General features: G+C 48.1%; 1 protein-coding gene and 26 non-coding genes across 28 annotated transcripts in view; 1 reads left to right on the forward strand and 26 right to left on the reverse strand.

Moving 5' to 3' along the window:
- bbs9 (Bardet-Biedl syndrome 9) overlaps nucleotides 1–12,970 on the forward strand; it is a 157,550-nt gene that overhangs the window by 116,620 nt on the left and 27,960 nt on the right. The window lies entirely within an intron of this gene.
- On the reverse strand, nucleotides 317–389 carry trnak-cuu (transfer RNA lysine (anticodon CUU)). The gene has a single exon. It is a non-coding gene; the product is annotated as a tRNA-Lys (tRNA).
- Nucleotides 831–903, reverse strand: trnak-cuu (transfer RNA lysine (anticodon CUU)). Its single transcript has one exon. It is a non-coding gene; the product is annotated as a tRNA-Lys (tRNA).
- On the reverse strand, nucleotides 1,385–1,457 carry trnak-cuu (transfer RNA lysine (anticodon CUU)). The gene has a single exon. It is a non-coding gene; the product is annotated as a tRNA-Lys (tRNA).
- trnak-cuu (transfer RNA lysine (anticodon CUU)) lies at nucleotides 1,935–2,007 on the reverse strand. The gene has a single exon. It is a non-coding gene; the product is annotated as a tRNA-Lys (tRNA).
- Nucleotides 2,381–2,453, reverse strand: trnak-cuu (transfer RNA lysine (anticodon CUU)). Its single transcript has one exon. It is a non-coding gene; the product is annotated as a tRNA-Lys (tRNA).
- On the reverse strand, nucleotides 2,895–2,967 carry trnak-cuu (transfer RNA lysine (anticodon CUU)). Its single transcript has one exon. It is a non-coding gene; the product is annotated as a tRNA-Lys (tRNA).
- trnak-cuu (transfer RNA lysine (anticodon CUU)) lies at nucleotides 3,449–3,521 on the reverse strand. Its single transcript has one exon. It is a non-coding gene; the product is annotated as a tRNA-Lys (tRNA).
- Nucleotides 3,895–3,967, reverse strand: trnak-cuu (transfer RNA lysine (anticodon CUU)). The gene has a single exon. It is a non-coding gene; the product is annotated as a tRNA-Lys (tRNA).
- trnak-cuu (transfer RNA lysine (anticodon CUU)) lies at nucleotides 4,410–4,482 on the reverse strand. Its single transcript has one exon. It is a non-coding gene; the product is annotated as a tRNA-Lys (tRNA).
- On the reverse strand, nucleotides 4,856–4,928 carry trnak-cuu (transfer RNA lysine (anticodon CUU)). The gene has a single exon. It is a non-coding gene; the product is annotated as a tRNA-Lys (tRNA).
- On the reverse strand, nucleotides 5,370–5,442 carry trnak-cuu (transfer RNA lysine (anticodon CUU)). The gene has a single exon. It is a non-coding gene; the product is annotated as a tRNA-Lys (tRNA).
- trnak-cuu (transfer RNA lysine (anticodon CUU)) lies at nucleotides 5,816–5,888 on the reverse strand. The gene has a single exon. It is a non-coding gene; the product is annotated as a tRNA-Lys (tRNA).
- On the reverse strand, nucleotides 6,330–6,402 carry trnak-cuu (transfer RNA lysine (anticodon CUU)). The gene has a single exon. It is a non-coding gene; the product is annotated as a tRNA-Lys (tRNA).
- trnak-cuu (transfer RNA lysine (anticodon CUU)) lies at nucleotides 6,776–6,848 on the reverse strand. Its single transcript has one exon. It is a non-coding gene; the product is annotated as a tRNA-Lys (tRNA).
- On the reverse strand, nucleotides 7,290–7,362 carry trnak-cuu (transfer RNA lysine (anticodon CUU)). Its single transcript has one exon. It is a non-coding gene; the product is annotated as a tRNA-Lys (tRNA).
- On the reverse strand, nucleotides 7,804–7,876 carry trnak-cuu (transfer RNA lysine (anticodon CUU)). The gene has a single exon. It is a non-coding gene; the product is annotated as a tRNA-Lys (tRNA).
- Nucleotides 8,250–8,322, reverse strand: trnak-cuu (transfer RNA lysine (anticodon CUU)). The gene has a single exon. It is a non-coding gene; the product is annotated as a tRNA-Lys (tRNA).
- On the reverse strand, nucleotides 8,764–8,836 carry trnak-cuu (transfer RNA lysine (anticodon CUU)). The gene has a single exon. It is a non-coding gene; the product is annotated as a tRNA-Lys (tRNA).
- On the reverse strand, nucleotides 9,210–9,282 carry trnak-cuu (transfer RNA lysine (anticodon CUU)). Its single transcript has one exon. It is a non-coding gene; the product is annotated as a tRNA-Lys (tRNA).
- trnak-cuu (transfer RNA lysine (anticodon CUU)) lies at nucleotides 9,724–9,796 on the reverse strand. The gene has a single exon. It is a non-coding gene; the product is annotated as a tRNA-Lys (tRNA).
- trnak-cuu (transfer RNA lysine (anticodon CUU)) lies at nucleotides 10,486–10,558 on the reverse strand. Its single transcript has one exon. It is a non-coding gene; the product is annotated as a tRNA-Lys (tRNA).
- Nucleotides 10,932–11,004, reverse strand: trnak-cuu (transfer RNA lysine (anticodon CUU)). Its single transcript has one exon. It is a non-coding gene; the product is annotated as a tRNA-Lys (tRNA).
- On the reverse strand, nucleotides 11,446–11,518 carry trnak-cuu (transfer RNA lysine (anticodon CUU)). The gene has a single exon. It is a non-coding gene; the product is annotated as a tRNA-Lys (tRNA).
- On the reverse strand, nucleotides 11,891–11,963 carry trnak-cuu (transfer RNA lysine (anticodon CUU)). Its single transcript has one exon. It is a non-coding gene; the product is annotated as a tRNA-Lys (tRNA).
- On the reverse strand, nucleotides 12,405–12,477 carry trnak-cuu (transfer RNA lysine (anticodon CUU)). The gene has a single exon. It is a non-coding gene; the product is annotated as a tRNA-Lys (tRNA).
- Nucleotides 12,851–12,923, reverse strand: trnak-cuu (transfer RNA lysine (anticodon CUU)). Its single transcript has one exon. It is a non-coding gene; the product is annotated as a tRNA-Lys (tRNA).

Genomic DNA, 12,970 nt, shown 5'->3' on the forward strand with positions numbered 1-12,970 from the left:
TTCTGTTTCGAGCCCTTTTATAGGGGACAGCAGAAGATCAGAAGAGGTGTGAAGTTGAAATGTCTGTCACAGCCTGTTCTTCTGCCCTGTTTGTGTGCAAGGTACTGACATTGACTGGGTGTGAATCATGGCACTTTCCAATCTTAAAATGCCCAAAAGAAAGCCACCAAACGTGGGGCTCAAACTCACCACTGTGAGATTGAGTCTTTTGCTTGACCAACAGAGGAACCCACATTGAACGGGGACAGATGACAATATGATCCGAGTTCCTCTTTCAAGCTGTTTGTGGTAGACCTGTTGCAAATCAAGCATCCATCGCCCAACGTGGGGCTCGAACCCACGACCCTGAGATTAAGAGTCTCATGCTCTACCGACTGAGCTAGTCGGGCTTGCGGCTTTGTGAAAGACGGGGCATGATCATCAAAAGGTGATTCTGTTTCGAGCCCTTTTATAGGGGACAGCAGAAGATCAGAAGAGGTGTGAAGTTGAAATGTCTGTCACAGCCTGTTCTTCTGCCCTGTTTGTGTGCAAGGTACTGACATTGACTAGGGGGGAATCATAGCACTTTTCCCATCTTAAAATGCCCTAAAAGGAGGCCACCCAACCTGGGGCGAAAACCACCACAGTGAGATTAAAAGTCTTATGGTCTCTCGACAGAGCAACAGGTCTTGTTCTCAATTGATCTTTTCACACACTGGTCAAAGGTTACATTTCCCCCAAAATGGAAGCGGTACCGACATTAATTGGGGGCAGATGACGGTATGATGCGAGCTCCTCTAAAAACCTGTCTGTGACAGACCAGTAGCTAATTCAGCATTCTACAAGTCTGTCGCCCAACGTGGGGCTCGAACCCACGACCCTGAGATTAAGAGTCTCATGCTCTACCGACTGAGCTAGCCGGGCTGGCTGCTTACTGCTTGCGGCTGTGTGAAAGACGGGGCATGATCATCAATCGGTGATTCTGTTTCGAGAGCTTTTGTCGGGGATAGCAGAAGATCAGAACAGGTGTGAAGTTGAAATGTCTGTCACAGCATGTTCTTCTCGTCTGTTTGCGTACAAGGTACTGACATTGACTGGGTGTGAATCATGGCACTTTCCAATCTTAAAATGCCCTAAAAGAAAGCCACCAAACATGGGGCTCAAACTCACCACTGTGAGATTGAGTCTTTTGCTTGACCAACAGAGGAACCCACATTGAACGGGGACAGATGACAATATGATCCGAGTTTCAATTGATCTTTTCACACACTGGTCAAAGGTTACATTTCCCCCAAAATGGAAGCGGTACCGACATTAATTGGGGGCAGATGACGGTATGATGCGAGCTCCTCTAAAAACCTGTCTGTGACAGACCAGTAGCTAATTCAGCATTGTACAAGTCTGTCGCCCAACGTGGGGCTCGAACCCACGACCCTGAGATTAAGAGTCTCATGCTCTACCGACTGAGCTAGCCGGGCTGGCTGCTTACTGCTTGCGGCTGTGTGAAAGACGGGGCATGATCATCAATGGGTCTGTTTCGAGAGCTTTTGTCGGGGATAGCAGAAGATCAGAACAGGTGTGAAGTTGAAATGTCTGTCACAGCATGTTCTTCTCGTCTGTTTGCGTACAAGGTACTGACATTGACTGGGTGTGAATCATGGCACTTTCCAATCTTAAAATGCCCTAAAAGAAAGCCACCAAACGTGGGGCTCAAACTCACCACTGTGAGATTGAGTCTTTTGCTTGACCAACAGAGGAACCCACATTGAACGGGGACAGATGACAATATGATCCGAGTTTCAATTGATCTTTTCACACACTGGTCAAAGGTTACATTTCCCCCAAAATGGAAGCGGTACCGACATTAATTGGGGGCAGATGACGGTATGATGCGAGCTCCTCTAAAAACCTGTCTGTGACAGACCAGTAGCTAATTCAGCATTGTACAAGTCTGTCGCCCAACGTGGGGCTCGAACCCACGACCCTGAGATTAAGAGTCTCATGCTCTACCGACTGAGCTAGCCGGGCTGGCTGCTTACTGCTTGCGGCTGTGTGAAAGACGGGGCATGATCATCAATGGGTGATTCTGTTTCGAGATCTTTTGTCGGGGATAGCAGAAGATCAGAACAGGTGTGAAGTTGAAATGTCTGTCACAGCATGTTCTTCTCGTCTGTTTGCGTACAAGGTACTGACATTGACTGGGTGTGAATCATGGCACTTTCCAATCTTAAAATGCCCTAAAAGAAAGCCACCAAACGTGGGGCTCAAACTCACCACTGTGAGATTGAGTCTTTTGCTTGACCAACAGAGGAACCCACATTGAACGGGGACAGATGACAATATGATCCGAGTTCCTCTTTCAAGCTGTTTGTGGTAGACCTGTTGCAAATCAAGCATCCATCGCCCAACGTGGGGCTCGAACCCACGACCCTGAGATTAAGAGTCTCATGCTCTACCGACTGAGCTAGTCGGGCTTGCGGCTTTGTGAAAGACGGGGCATGATCATCAAAAGGTGATTCTGTTTCGAGCCCTTTTATAGGGGACAGCAGAAGATCAGAAGAGGTGTGAAGTTGAAATGTCTGTCACAGCCTGTTCTTCTGCCCTGTTTGTGTGCAAGGTACTGACATTGACTAGGGGGGAATCATAGCACTTTTCCCATCTTAAAATGCCCTAAAAGGAGGCCACCCAACCTGGGGCGAAAACCACCACAGTGAGATTAAAAGTCTTATGGTCTCTCGACAGAGCAACAGGTCTTGTTCTCAATTGATCTTTTCACACACTGGTCAAAGGTTACATTTCCCCCAAAATGGAAGCGGTACCGACATTAATTGGGGGCAGATGACGGTATGATGCGAGCTCCTCTAAAAACCTGTCTGTGACAGACCAGTAGCTAATTCAGCATTCTACAAGTCTGTCGCCCAACGTGGGGCTCGAACCCACGACCCTGAGATTAAGAGTCTCATGCTCTACCGACTGAGCTAGCCGGGCTGGCTGCTTACTGCTTGCGGCTGTGTGAAAGACGGGGCATGATCATCAATGGGTGATTCTGTTTCGAGATCTTTTGTCGGGGATAGCAGAAGATCAGAACAGGTGTGAAGTTGAAATGTCTGTCACAGCATGTTCTTCTCGTCTGTTTGCGTACAAGGTACTGACATTGACTGGGTGTGAATCATGGCACTTTCCAATCTTAAAATGCCCTAAAAGAAAGCCACCAAACGTGGGGCTCAAACTCACCACTGTGAGATTGAGTCTTTTGCTTGACCAACAGAGGAACCCACATTGAACGGGGACAGATGACAATATGATCCGAGTTTCAATTGATCTTTTCACACACTGGTCAAAGGTTACATTTCCCCCAAAATGGAAGCGGTACCGACATTAATTGGGGGCAGATGACGGTATGATGCGAGCTCCTCTAAAAACCTGTCTGTGACAGACCAGTAGCTAATTCAGCATTGTACAAGTCTGTCGCCCAACGTGGGGCTCGAACCCACGACCCTGAGATTAAGAGTCTCATGCTCTACCGACTGAGCTAGCCGGGCTGGCTGCTTTCTGCTTGCGGCTGTGTGAAAGACGGGGCATGATCATCAATGGGTGATTCTGTTTCGAGAGCTTTTGTCGGGGATAGCAGAAGATCAGAACAGGTGTGAAGCTGAAATGTCTGTCACAGCATGTTCTTCTCGTCTGTTTGCGTAGAAGGTACTGACATTGACTGGGTGTGAATCATGGCACTTTCCAATCTTAAAATGCCCTAAAAGAAAGCCACCAAACGTGGGGCTCAAACTCACCACTGTGAGATTGAGTCTTTTGCTTGACCAACAGAGGAACCCACATTGAACGGGGACAGATGACAATATGATCCGAGTTCCTCTTTCAAGCTGTTTGTGGTAGACCTGTTGCAAATCAAGCATCCATCGCCCAACGTGGGGCTCGAACCCACGACCCTGAGATTAAGAGTCTCATGCTCTACCGACTGAGCTAGTCGGGCTTGCGGCTTTGTGAAAGACGGGGCATGATCATCAATAGGTGATTCTGTTTCGAGAGCCTTTTGTCGGGGACAGCAGAAGATCAGAACAGGTGTGAAGTTGAAATGTCTGTCACAGCCTGTTCTTCTGCCCTGTTTGTGTGCAAGGTACTGACATTGACTAGGGGGGAATCATAGCACTTTTCCTATCTTAAAATGCCCTAAAAGGAGGCCACCCAACCTGGGGAGAAAACCACCACAGTGAGATTAAAAGTCTTATGGTCTCTCGACAGAGCAACAGGTCTTGTTCTCAATTGATCTTTTCACACACTGGTCAAAGGTTACATTTCCCCCAAAATGGAAGCGGTACCGACATTAATTGGGGGCAGATGACGGTATGATGCGAGCTCCTCTAAAAACCTGTCTGTGACAGACCAGTAGCTAATTCAGCATTGTACAAGTCTGTCGCCCAACGTGGGGCTCGAACCCACGACCCTGAGATTAAGAGTCTCATGCTCTACCGACTGAGCTAGCCGGGCTGGCTGCTTACTGCTTGCGGCTGTGTGAAAGACGGGGCATGATCATCAATGGGTGATTCTGTTTCGAGAGCTTTTGTCGGGGATAGCAGAAGATCAGAACAGGTGTGAAGTTGAAATGTCTGTCACAGCATGTTCTTCTCGTCTGTTTGCGTACAAGGTACTGACATTGACTGGGTGTGAATCATGGCACTTTCCAATCTTAAAATGCCCTAAAAGAAAGCCACCAAACGTGGGGCTCAAACTCACCACTGTGAGATTGAGTCTTTTGCTTGACCAACAGAGGAACCCACATTGAACGGGGACAGATGACAATATGATCCGAGTTCCTCTTTCAAGCTGTTTGTGGTAGACCTGTTGCAAATCAAGCATCCATCGCCCAACGTGGGGCTCGAACCCACGACCCTGAGATTAAGAGTCTCATGCTCTACCGACTGAGCTAGTCGGGCTTGCGGCTTTGTGAAAGACGGGGCATGATCATCAAAAGGTGATTCTGTTTCGAGCCCTTTTATAGGGGACAGCAGAAGATCAGAAGAGGTGTGAAGTTGAAATGTCTGTCACAGCCTGTTCTTCTGCCCTGTTTGTGTGCAAGGTACTGACATTGACTAGGGGGGAATCATAGCACTTTTCCCATCTTAAAATGCCCTAAAAGGAGGCCACCCAACCTGGGGCGAAAACCACCACAGTGAGATTAAAAGTCTTATGGTCTCTCGACAGAGCAACAGGTCTTGTTCTCAATTGATCTTTTCACACACTGGTCAAAGGTTACATTTCCCCCAAAATGGAAGCGGTACCGACATTAATTGGGGGCAGATGACGGTATGATGCGAGCTCCTCTAAAAACCTGTCTGTGACAGACCAGTAGCTAATTCAGCATTGTACAAGTCTGTCGCCCAACGTGGGGCTCGAACCCACGACCCTGAGATTAAGAGTCTCATGCTCTACCGACTGAGCTAGCCGGGCTGGCTGCTTACTGCTTGCGGCTGTGTGAAAGACGGGGCATGATCATCAATGGGTGATTCTGTTTCGAGAGCTTTTGTCGGGGATAGCAGAAGATCAGAACAGGTGTGAAGTTGAAATGTCTGTCACAGCATGTTCTTCTCGTCTGTTTGCGTACAAGGTACTGACATTGACTGGGTGTGAATCATGGCACTTTCCAATCTTAAAATGCCCTAAAAGAAAGCCACCAAACGTGGGGCTCAAACTCACCACTGTGAGATTGAGTCTTTTGCTTGACCAACAGAGGAACCCACATTGAACGGGGACAGATGACAATATGATCCGAGTTCCTCTTTCAAGCTGTTTGTGGTAGACCTGTTGCAAATCAAGCATCCATCGCCCAACGTGGGGCTCGAACCCACGACCCTGAGATTAAGAGTCTCATGCTCTACCGACTGAGCTAGTCAGGCTTGCGGCTTTGTGAAAGACGGGGCATGATCATCAAAAGGTGATTCTGTTTCGAGCCCTTTTATAGGGGACAGCAGAAGATCAGAAGAGGTGTGAAGTTGAAATGTCTGTCACAGCCTGTTCTTCTGCCCTGTTTGTGTGCAAGGTACTGACATTGACTAGGGGGGAATCATAGCACTTTTCCCATCTTAAAATGCCCTAAAAGGAGGCCACCCAACCTGGGGCGAAAACCACCACAGTGAGATTAAAAGTCTTATGGTCTCTCGACAGAGCAACAGGTCTTGTTCTCAATTGATCTTTTCACACACTGGTCAAAGGTTACATTTCCCCCAAAATGGAAGCGGTACCGACATTAATTGGGGGCAGATGACGGTATGATGCGAGCTCCTCTAAAAACCTGTCTGTGACAGACCAGTAGCTAATTCAGCATTGTACAAGTCTGTCGCCCAACGTGGGGCTCGAACCCACGACCCTGAGATTAAGAGTCTCATGCTCTACCGACTGAGCTAGCCGGGCTGGCTGCTTACTGCTTGCGGCTGTGTGAAAGACGGGGCATGATCATCAATGGGTGATTCTGTTTCGAGATCTTTTGTCGGGGATAGCAGAAGATCAGAACAGGTGTGAAGTTGAAATGTCTGTCACAGCATGTTCTTCTCGTCTGTTTGCGTACAAGGTACTGACATTGACTGGGTGTGAATCATGGCACTTTCCAATCTTAAAATGCCCTAAAAGAAAGCCACCAAACGTGGGGCTCAAACTCACCACTGTGAGATTGAGTCTTTTGCTTGACCAACAGAGGAACCCACATTGAACGGGGACAGATGACAATATGATCCGAGTTCCTCTTTCAAGCTGTTTGTGGTAGACCTGTTGCAAATCAAGCATCCATCGCCCAACGTGGGGCTCGAACCCACGACCCTGAGATTAAGAGTCTCATGCTCTACCGACTGAGCTAGTCAGGCTTGCGGCTTTGTGAAAGACGGGGCATGATCATCAAAAGGTGATTCTGTTTCGAGCCCTTTTATAGGGGACAGCAGAAGATCAGAAGAGGTGTGAAGTTGAAATGTCTGTCACAGCCTGTTCTTCTGCCCTGTTTGTGTGCAAGGTACTGACATTGACTAGGGGGGAATCATAGCACTTTTCCCATCTTAAAATGCCCTAAAAGGAGGCCACCCAACCTGGGGCGAAAACCACCACAGTGAGATTGAAAGTCTTATGGTCTCTCGACAGAGCAACAGGTCTTGTTCTCAATTGATCTTTTCACACACTGGTCAAAGGTTACATTTCCCCCAAAATGGAAGCGGTACCGACATTAATTGGGGGCAGATGACGGTATGATGCGAGCTCCTCTAAAAACCTGTCTGTGACAGACCAGTAGCTAATTCAGCATTCTACAAGTCTGTCGCCCAACGTGGGGCTCGAACCCACGACCCTGAGATTAAGAGTCTCATGCTCTACCGACTGAGCTAGTCGGGCTTGCGGCTTTGTGAAAGACGGGGCATGATCATCAATAGGTGATTCTGTTTCGAGATCTTTTGTCGGGGATAGCAGAAGATCAGAACAGGTGTGAAGTTGAAATGTCTGTCACAGCCTGTTCTTCTGCCCTGTTTGTGTGCAAGGTACTGACATTGACTAGGGGGGAATCATAGCACTTTTCCCATCTTAAAATGCCCTAAAAGGAGGCCACCCAACCTGGGGCGAAAACCACCACAGTGAGATTAAAAGTCTTATGGTCTCTCGACAGAGCAACAGGTCTTGTTCTCAATTGATCTTTTCACACACTGGTCAAAGGTTACATTTCCCCCAAAATGGAAGCGGTACCGACATTAATTGGGGGCAGATGACGGTATGATGCGAGCTCCTCTAAAAACCTGTCTGTGACAGACCAGTAGCTAATTCAGCATTGTACAAGTCTGTCGCCCAACGTGGGGCTCGAACCCACGACCCTGAGATTAAGAGTCTCATGCTCTACCGACTGAGCTAGCCGGGCTGGCTGCTTACTGCTTGCGGCTGTGTGAAAGACGGGGCATGATCATCAATGGGTGATTCTGTTTCGAGAGCTTTTGTCGGGGATAGCAGAAGATCAGAACAGGTGTGAAGTTGAAATGTCTGTCACAGCATGTTCTTCTCGTCTGTTTGCGTACAAGGTACTGACATTGACTGGGTGTGAATCATGGCACTTTCCAATCTTAAAATGCCCTAAAAGAAAGCCACCAAACGTGGGGCTCAAACTCACCACTGTGAGATTGAGTCTTTTGCTTGACCAACAGAGGAACCCACATTGAACGGGGACAGATGACAATATGATCCGAGTTCCTCTTTCAAGCTGTTTGTGGTAGACCTGTTGCAAATCAAGCATCCATCGCCCAACGTGGGGCTCGAACCCACGACCCTGAGATTAAGAGTCTCATGCTCTACCGACTGAGCTAGTCGGGCTTGCGGCTTTGTGAAAGACGGGGCATGATCATCAAAAGGTGATTCTGTTTCGAGCCCTTTTATAGGGGACAGCAGAAGATCAGAAGAGGTGTGAAGTTGAAATGTCTGTCACAGCCTGTTCTTCTGCCCTGTTTGTGTGCAAGGTACTGACATTGACTAGGGGGGAATCATAGCACTTTTCCCATCTTAAAATGCCCTAAAAGGAGGCCACCCAACCTGGGGCGAAAACCACCACAGTGAGATTAAAAGTCTTATGGTCTCTCGACAGAGCAACAGGTCTTGTTCTCAATTGATCTTTTCACACACTGGTCAAAGGTTACATTTCCCCCAAAATGGAAGCGGTACCGACATTAATTGGGGGCAGATGACGGTATGATGCGAGCTCCTCTAAAAACCTGTCTGTGACAGACCAGTAGCTAATTCAGCATTCTACAAGTCTGTCGCCCAACGTGGGGCTCGAACCCACGACCCTGAGATTAAGAGTCTCATGCTCTACCGACTGAGCTAGCCGGGCTGGCTGCTTACTGCTTGCGGCTGTGTGAAAGACGGGGCATGATCATCAATGGGTGATTCTGTTTCGAGATCTTTTGTCGGGGATAGCAGAAGATCAGAACAGGTGTGAAGTTGAAATGTCTGTCACAGCATGTTCTTCTCGTCTGTTTGCGTACAAGGTACTGACATTGACTGGGTGTGAATCATGGCACTTTCCAATCTTAAAATGCCCTAAAAGAAAGCCACCAAACGTGGGGCTCAAACTCACCACTGTGAGATTGAGTCTTTTGCTTGACCAACAGAGGAACCCACATTGAACGGGGACAGATGACAATATGATCCGAGTTCCTCTTTCAAGCTGTTTGTGGTAGACCTGTTGCAAATCAAGCATCCATCGCCCAACGTGGGGCTCGAACCCACGACCCTGAGATTAAGAGTCTCATGCTCTACCGACTGAGCTAGTCGGGCTTGCGGCTTTGTGAAAGACGGGGCATGATCATCAAAAGGTGATTCTGTTTCGAGCCCTTTTATAGGGGACAGCAGAAGATCAGAAGAGGTGTGAAGTTGAAATGTCTGTCACAGCCTGTTCTTCTGCCCTGTTTGTGTGCAAGGTACTGACATTGACTAGGGGGGAATCATAGCACTTTTCCCATCTTAAAATGCCCTAAAAGGAGGCCACCCAACCTGGGGCGAAAACCACCACAGTGAGATTAAAAGTCTTATGGTCTCTCGACAGAGCAACAGGTCTTGTTCTCAATTGATCTTTTCACACACTGGTCAAAGGTTACATTTCCCCCAAAATGGAAGCGGTACCGACATTAATTGGGGGCAGATGACGGTATGATGCGAGCTCCTCTAAAAACCTGTCTGTGACAGACCAGTAGCTAATTCAGCATTCTACAAGTCTGTCGCCCAACGTGGGGCTCGAACCCACGACCCTGAGATTAAGAGTCTCATGCTCTACCGACTGAGCTAGCCGGGCTGGCTGCTTACTGCTTGCGGCTGTGTGAAAGACGGGGCATGATCATCAATGGTGATTCTGTTTCGAGATCTTTTGTCGGGGATAGCAGAAGATCAGAACAGGTGTGAAGTTGAAATGTCTGTCACAGCATGTTCTTCTCGTCTGTTTGCGTACAAGGTACTGACATTGACTGGGTGTGAATCATGGCACTTTCCAATCTTAAAATGCCCTAAAAGAAAGCCACCAAACGTGGGGCTCAAACTCACCACTGTGAGATTGAGTCTTTTGCTTGACCAACAGAGGAACCCACATTGAACGGGGACAGATGACAATATGATCCGAGTTCGTCGTGGGTTCGAGCTAGCCGGGCTTGTTGCTTACTGCTTGCGGCTTTGTGAAAGACGGGGCATGATCATCAATAGGTGATTCTTTTTCGAGAGCTTTTATCGGGGATAGCAGAAGATCAGAAGAGGTGTGAATTTGAAATGTCTGTCACAGACCGTTCTTCTCCTCTGTTTGTTTGCAAGGTACTGACATTGTAACAGGTCTTGTTCTCAATTGATCTTTCCACACACTGGTCAAAGGTTACATTTCCCCCAAAATGGAAGAGGTACCGACATTAATTGGGGGCAGATGACGGTATGATGCGAGCTCCTCTAAAAACCTGTCTGTGACAGACCAGTAGCTAATTCAGCATTCTAAAAGTCTGTCGCCCAACGTGGGGCTCGAACCCACGACCCTGAGATTAAGAGTCTCATGCTCTACCGACTGAGCTAGCCGGGCTGGCTGCTTACTGCTTGCGGCTGTGTGAAAGACGGGGCATGATCATCAATCGGTGATTCTGTTTCGAGAGCTTTTGTCGGGGATAGCAGAAGATCAGAACAGGTGTGAAGTTGAAATGTCTGTCACAGCATGTTCTTCTCGTCTGTTTGCGTACAAGGTACTGACATTGACTGGGTGTGAATCATGGCACTTTCCAATCTTAAAATGCCCTAAAAGAAAGCCACCAAACGTGGGGCTCAAACTCACCACTGTGAGATTGAGTCTTTTGCTTGACCAACAGAGGAACCCACATTGAACGGGGACAGATGACAATATGATCCGAGTTCCTCTTTCAAGCTGTTTGTGGTAGACCTGTTGCAAATCAAGCATCCATCGCCCAACGTGGGGCTCGAACCCACGACCCTGAGATTAAGAGTCTCATGCTCTACCGACTGAGCTAGTCGGGCTTGCGGCTTTGTGAAAGACGGGGCATGATCATCAAAAGGTGATTCTGTTTCGAGCCCTTTTATAGGGGACAGCAGAAGATCAGAAGAGGTGTGAAGTTGAAATGTCTGTCACAGCCTGTTCTTCTGCCCTGTTTGTGTGCAAGGTACTGACATTGACTAGGGGGGAATCATAGCACTTTTCCCATCTTAAAATGCCCTAAAAGGAGGCCACCCAACCTGGGGCGAAAACCACCACAGTGAGATTAAAAGTCTTATGGTCTCTCGACAGAGCAACAGGTCTTGTTCTCAATTGATCTTTTCACACACTGGTCAAAGGTTACATTTCCCCCAAAATGGAAACGGTACCGACATTAATTGGGGGCAGATGACGGTATGATGCGAGCTCCTCTAAAAACCTGTCTGTGACAGACCAGTAGCTAATTCAGCATTCTACAAGTCTGTCGCCCAACGTGGGGCTCGAACCCACGACCCTGAGATTAAGAGTCTCATGCTCTACCGACTGAGCTAGCCGGGCTGGCTGCTTACTGCTTGCGGCTGTGTGAAAGACGGGGCATGATCATCAATGGGTGATTCTGTTTCGAGATCTTTTGTCGGGGATAGCAGAAGATCAGAACAGGTGTGAAGTTGAAATGTCTGTCACAGCATGTTCTTCTGCCCTGTTTGTGTGCAAGGTACTGACATTGACTGGGTGTGAATCATGGCACTTTCCAATCTTAAAATGCCCAAAAGAAAGCCACCAAACGTGGGGCTCAAACTCACCACTGTGAGATTGAGTCTTTTGCTTGACCAACAGAGGAACCCACATTGAACGGGGACAGATGACAATATGATCCGAGTTCCTCTTTCAAGCTGTTTGTGGTAGACCTGTTGCAAATCAAGCATCCATCGCCCAACGTGGGGCTCGAACCCACGACCCTGAGATTAAGAGTCTCATGCTCTACCGACTGAGCTAGTCGGGCTTGCGGCTTTGTGAAAGACGGGGCATGATCATCAAAAGGTGATTCTGTTTCGAGCCCTTTTATAGGGGACAGCAGAAGATCAGAAGAGGTGTGAAGTTGAAATGTCTGTCACAGCCTGTTCTTCTGCCCTGTTTGTGTGCAAGGTACTGACATTGACTAGGGGGGAATCATAGCACTTTTCCCATCTTAAAATGCCCTAAAAGGAGGCCACCCAACCTGGGGCGAAAACCACCACAGTGAGATTAAAAGTCTTATGGTCTCTCGACAGAGCAACAGGTCTTGTTCTCAATTGATCTTTTCACACACTGGTCAAAGGTTACATTTCCCCCAAAATGGAAGCGGTACCGACATTAATTGGGGGCAGATGACGGTATGATGCGAGCTCCTCTAAAAACCTGTCTGTGACAGACCAGTAGCTAATTCAGCATTGTACAAGTCTGTCGCCCAACGTGGGGCTCGAACCCACGACCCTGAGATTAAGAGTCTCATGCTCTACCGACTGAGCTAGCCGGGCTGGCTGCTTACTGCTTGCGGCTGTGTGAAAGACGGGGCATGATCATCAATGGGTGATTCTGTTTCGAGAGCTTTTGTCGGGGATAGCAGAAGATCAGAACAGGTGTGAAGTTGAAATGTCTGTCACAGCATGTTCTTCTCGTCTGTTTGCGTACAAGGTACTGACATTGACTGGGTGTGAATCATGGCACTTTCCAATCTTAAAATGCCCTAAAAGAAAGCCACCAAACGTGGGGCTCAAACTCACCACTGTGAGATTGAGTCTTTTGCTTGACCAACAGAGGAACCCACATTGAACGGGGACAGATGACAATATGATCCGAGTTCCTCTTTCAAGCTGTTTGTGGTAGACCTGTTGCAAATCAAGCATCCATCGCCCAACGTGGGGCTCGAACCCACGACCCTGAGATTAAGAGTCTCATGCTCTACCGACTGAGCTAGTCGGGCTTGCGGCTTTGTGAAAGACGGGGCATGATCATCAAAAGGTGATTCTG

Source organism: Phyllopteryx taeniolatus, chromosome 6 (genome assembly GCF_024500385.1).
Source record: "Phyllopteryx taeniolatus isolate TA_2022b chromosome 6, UOR_Ptae_1.2, whole genome shotgun sequence".
Classification (NCBI taxonomy): domain Eukaryota; kingdom Metazoa; phylum Chordata; class Actinopteri; order Syngnathiformes; family Syngnathidae; genus Phyllopteryx; species Phyllopteryx taeniolatus.